Below are 5,362 nucleotides of genomic sequence, written 5' to 3'. Positions count from 1 at the left end.
AAACTGGATTGTTCCTTTTTAATAAAAATAGATTCAAAAGTGATTAAATATATTAACCCTGAGACTTATTTACTACAAATACATTTTCTTGACTTTTATTTTATTTCTGATATATTTTCTAGTGTAAAAGTTGTAATTTAAAATATCCAATTTTTAAATATTTTCTTGTATGATTTCTGAGCTTTAAGCAACCTTAGACTAATCCCAATATAAAAATATTCTGATTTAAAATGCTTTCTTTTTTTCTTTTTCTTTTTTCAAATATAAAGCCTTTCATATTGGACTTCCTCTCTCCCAAGGGGAAAGAAGAAAGATCACCAATGGCTGAAGGCTGTTGCAGCACAGTCACAGGAAGAACTTGCTTTGTGCTCAGGAGAGAGCACCACACCTCAGCCTCTTGCTTTTAGGTAAGCTATGTGTTCACAGAAGTTTCTTTACTCATGAACTATAGAGATGGTCTTCGAAAGTACAGTCTTTGGTACCAGATATTTATTCACAAACATATTTTTATAGTGGGTTTCTTGTGCAGAATAATAGGAAGGCTGGTGTGTGTGTAGGTTAGTTTTTGTCCACTTGACATAGAGCTACCTGGGAACTTCAGTTGAGGAACTGCTTTTATCAAATTGGTCTGTGAGAGCAGTTTTATGGGAGGACCTAGCCCATTGTGGGTGGGGTCATACCCCAGGGCAGGTGGTGTCCTGGGTTTGTATAAGAAAGAAAACTGAACAAACTATGGGAAGCAAACCAGTAAACAGCATTCCTCCACTGGTCTCTGCTTCAAGCCTTACCTTGGATTTCATTGATGATGGACTGTAGTCTAAAGACCAAATCAACACTTTTCTCTTCAAATTGTTTTTGGTCATGGCATTTATCACAGCAAACTAGGAGAGTGTCCTTCCAAACGAAGGGTTATTGTCCCAATTATATTTGCTTCCCTTGATTATTTGCAGTTATTCTTTTATCTTGTACTTAGATCTTCATTACTTTTAGATGTTTCTTGGTTTTTAAACACTATCCATTAATATTTGTTTGTAATGAATGAAAAGAAAGTTTAACAATTTAGCTTCTATGGGAACAATGGCAGTGTTTATTGCTAATCTAGCATCTGGGACTCACCTGTGGGCAGACCCTCCTCTGCATAGTGCCTTTGACTGTGAGCCACTGCTAGGTTCCCTGCTTTGTATTTTCTGCTTGTAATGTGAGAAAATTCCCCAATACTTTAACCCATGGTTCTAGAAGCTGCAAAATGAGAGTACTAATGGATAATCAATGTAATTGTTGTGTCTGATACAGTACCTTCAATCATCATTAGATGCTGAGTTTTTCAGTGGACTAATTTCTTACCCAGCAGTCAGCAAAGCTCCACAATTGTCATTCTGGCCTGTCTTCAGCACCCCTGGTTGTTAAGGAGTGTGAGATGCTGGCCTGCTCTGTCTCTGCTCTTTGTCCTCTGATATGGAACCATTATTATCTGTTTTATTAGAGAGTTAGTAACCAATGCTATAAAATTTCTTGCATAATATGTCTTGGACTACTTGCCTACATTAACACACATAATAAAGAGAAGAAAGATTTAAAAACCTGTATTTCATAGGTTAACAAAAAACCAAAATGGAAACAAACAAGAACAAAACCAGCGACTTTGAGTCACATACAACTCGCCTAAAGCTCTGCCATAGAAAGGCTCTTTTCTGGTTGGGGTTGATTTGTGTCTTAAAGGCAGGGTGTAAACTATGTGGCTCAGGCTAAACTTGAACTTTTGATTCTCCTGCCTGTTTCCTCAATGCTGAGTTTACAATTGTATGTTACTCTTGCCCACTCTCCAGAAAAGATCTTAAGTCAGGATTTCAATTCAGACATTTTAGTTTATATAACTTTTAAGCTACTGAAAAATTTCAATTCTAATTTCCTATGTAATTGACCTTTTGTTCTAAGGAAAATATCTATTTAAATATTTAAAAGGTACTTTCTCTTCACTTTCACTCCAATCTCAATAGCCAAGCTGTAAGTTTGGTAAATAGACCCTGACATCATTAGATCACCTCACTCCCTCTATTTTGTGTTCTTTAAGAGTTTTGTAGTATTCTTGGTTGAGCTCTGAGAAGCCTGAGAAGTTATCATCATCTTGTGTCACTTTCCCTTTCTCGGAAAGCTTTGTGGCCACCAGGCATTCCCATCAGTGAGATCAACACAGAACTTGTAGGGAAAAGGGACTGGCTAGAGAAACCCACCCTGACCCTGGAGCCTAGAATTATGGAAAGATGGCTCAGATAAAGCCAGTGAGAGAAACACAGTTTAGCTCAGATCAGAGCTATCTCTGCCCCTGCCCAACTGACTTGTGAAATCAACCAATCACAAAGCAGGACAGCAGAATCCTGGCCCTAGGGCCCAGGACCAGGGAAAGAAACACAGCCTGTGTTTGGCACCTGGGCCAGAGAAATGAACCAAGGAAACATGTCCTGACTCTGAAACCAGTACCAAAGAAACACTCTTGGCCCCTAGAATCAGAGTCAGTGAATGAAATGTGCCCTGGCCTTAGAGGTAGTGTCAAAAAGCCAAGAAAGACCAGTGAAAGAAATACAGTTTGGCCCTGAAATCAGGGCCATCTCTGCCCCTTGCTCACAAAACTGGCCAATCCCTGGGCAGAAAATAAACTAACCAGTTGAGTCCGCCCCCTAGACATCCTATATAAACCACCCTGCCCAGTCAGTTGTGAGCTGTTCTCTCCACCCTGGTAGAGGCAGCTACTCTCCTGGACTCCTCCTTCCCAAATAAACCTCTTTCTCAAAAGAGTCTTGGGTGAAGACCTTCATTGACTGGTGAACAGAAGAACCTTACTGGGATCCCATAGTGGACTGAGCAAGGGGGAGCTGAACAGAAGAACCTTGCTAAGATATCCCATAGTGGACTGAGTGAGAAAGAGTTGGTAACACTGAGCCAGAGATTGTGGCTCTCCAGGAGAGGAGCAGGATTGCTGTGTCCTGCAGGGAGACCATCCCCCATCATACCAGGTATACCCTGACTTTCCCGAAGAGTCAGGATAACCTTCCTTTCTGAAGCATTTCCAGGCCTGACTCTCCCGAGAAGTCAGAAAACCTTCCTTTCCAAGGTTGGGCTGTTTCTTTGTAGTCCCAGCCATCACAGCTGTGCTAAACAGCTCCAGGTGTCCGGGACATCTTCAGGGCAGAACTCTTGTTCTAAGTAGCTCGAGGTGTCTGGGATACCTCACCCTCTAGGGCTGAACTGTCTCCTTGCAGTTTCAGCCATCAATTTACTAACATTTTGGTGCCGAAACCCGGGACACCAAATCCAGAGTTTTTGCAGTTTACTTACAGAACTCAGGAACATCTCCAACTTCTTTCAACCCCGATGATTTTCCTTCTTGCTGCCCTACCTCTTTGGCATGAAGACTCTAACGGCAAGAAATGGCCAGATTTAAGAGATAAAGTAATTACTAAAAAGGTGAATATCTAGGGGCTTCATTTGGTTCCACCCAGATTTCTAGCCACCTTTTCATGTCTAGAAAATCTCTAAGACATCTAAGCCCTGCATTCCCCAGTTTTCTATCTACTAGTCTACTTTTGAGGCATTAGATGTTTACAGCTTTTGAACCAAATTCTAGTGTCCAGAAAAACCATCATATTTATACACACACACACACACACACACACACACACACACACACACACACACCACCTTTCTCTCTCTCTCAGAGGTACAAGCTCTTGAAATTATTTTTTGAGGGTGATATAATGTTAAAAAGCTATAAGTTGTGAGTGTTGGTGAATTATGATCAAGGTCATGGGAAGCACATTGCTTTTTCTAGTGGCTGCATGATTATCAGGCCTTTGATGATAAATATGCACCCACTGAAAATGCAGTTAACTGATCTTGATGATTTTGGTTTATTAGCTTTGCAGTGGATATGGTTGTCCATTTGTTGGTGTGTGTTTTCTACCTCAGTGGCTGGGGAGCTTTATGTTGAGGCATAACCTAGAGTTGGTTTAGCTATGTCATATTTCACAGGAAGCATCTGGTCAGAGATTTTTTTCCTGACATTTCTATGTGATACTGTATTGTCTTTAATATAGAGAGGATACCTGATTTTAATTTAAGAGTACCTCCCTGCACGAAAAGTGTTGTGGTTTCATAGAACTCTGGAAATACAATAGAGACATGAGAATTGCTAGTGAGCAATCAGATTCATTTAGGGGTTCATAAGTTAAAAAGTTTAGATAAAGGGCATCTAATAAATAGTGATTGAAAAGATGTATTCTGTTGGATAAGCTTTTCTTCAAGATAGGTCAATGATTCCAATAAATTTTATTAAAAATTATTCTTAATTTTAATGTTTTTATTTTATTTTACAATACAACTTGGTTCTACATATCAGCCACGGATTCCCTTGTTCTCCCCACTCCTGCCCCCCTCACCTTCCCCCCAGCCCACCCCCCATTCCCACCTCCTCCAGGGCAAAGCCTCCCCCGAGGACTGAGATCAACCTGGTAGACTCAGTCCAGGCAGGTCCAGTCCCCTCCTCCCAGGCCGAGCCAAGTGACCCTGCATAAGCCCCAGGTTTCAAACAGCCAACTCATGAATTGAGCACAGGACCCGGTCCCACTGCCTGGGTGCCTCCCAAACAGATCAAGCCAATCAACTATCTCACCCATTCAGAGGGCCTGATTCAGTTGGGGGCCCCTCAGCCATTAGTTCATAGTTCATGTGTTTCCATTCGTTAGGCTATTTGTCCCTGTGCTTTATCCAACCTTGGTTTCAACATTCTTGCTCATATAAACCCTCCTCATTCTCTCTAATTGGACTCCCAGAGATCCACCTGGGGCCTAGCCGTGGATCTCTGCATCCAGTTCCCTCAGTCGTTGGATGGGGTTTCTAGCATGACAATTAGGGTGTTTGACCATCCCATCACCAGAGTAGGTCAGTTCGGGCTGTCTCTCGACCATTGCCAGCAGTCTATTGTGGGGGTATCTTTGTGGATTTCTGTGGGCCTCTCTAGCACTTTGCTTCTTCCTATTCTCATGTGGTCTTCATTTACCATGGTCTCCTATTCCTTGTTCTCCCTCTCTGTTCTTGATCCAGCTGGGATCTCCCACTCCCCCAAGCTCTCTTTCCCTCGACCCTTGCCCTTCATTACCCCGACTCAAGTCCAGGCTGTTCATGTAGATCTCATCCATTTCTCTGTCATTGGGCGATCCCTGTGTCTTTCTTGGGGTTCTGTTTTCCAGGTAGCCTCCCTGATGATGTGAGTAGCAGTCCAGTCATCCTTGTTCCACATCTAGTATCATCCTATGAGTGAGTACATACCATGTTTGTCTTTCTGAGTCTGGGTTACCTCACTCAGGAT

At 42.1% G+C, this 5,362-nt stretch overlaps 1 pseudogene; it reads right to left on the bottom strand.

The window, feature by feature from the left end:
• Positions 1–273: 273 nt before the first annotated feature.
• Positions 274–476, bottom strand: LOC128104894 (uncharacterized; annotated as a pseudogene).
• Between the last annotated feature and the right edge of the window lie 4,886 nt (positions 477–5,362).

The sequence above is a fragment of the Peromyscus californicus genome, unplaced genomic scaffold (genome assembly GCF_007827085.1).
Source record: "Peromyscus californicus insignis strain IS unplaced genomic scaffold, ASM782708v3 Scaffold_8__1_contigs__length_139910024, whole genome shotgun sequence".
Taxonomy (NCBI): Eukaryota; Metazoa; Chordata; class Mammalia; order Rodentia; family Cricetidae; genus Peromyscus; species Peromyscus californicus.
Note: the sequence above shows the minus strand (reverse complement) of the source record. Positions and strands in the feature narration are given on the sequence as shown.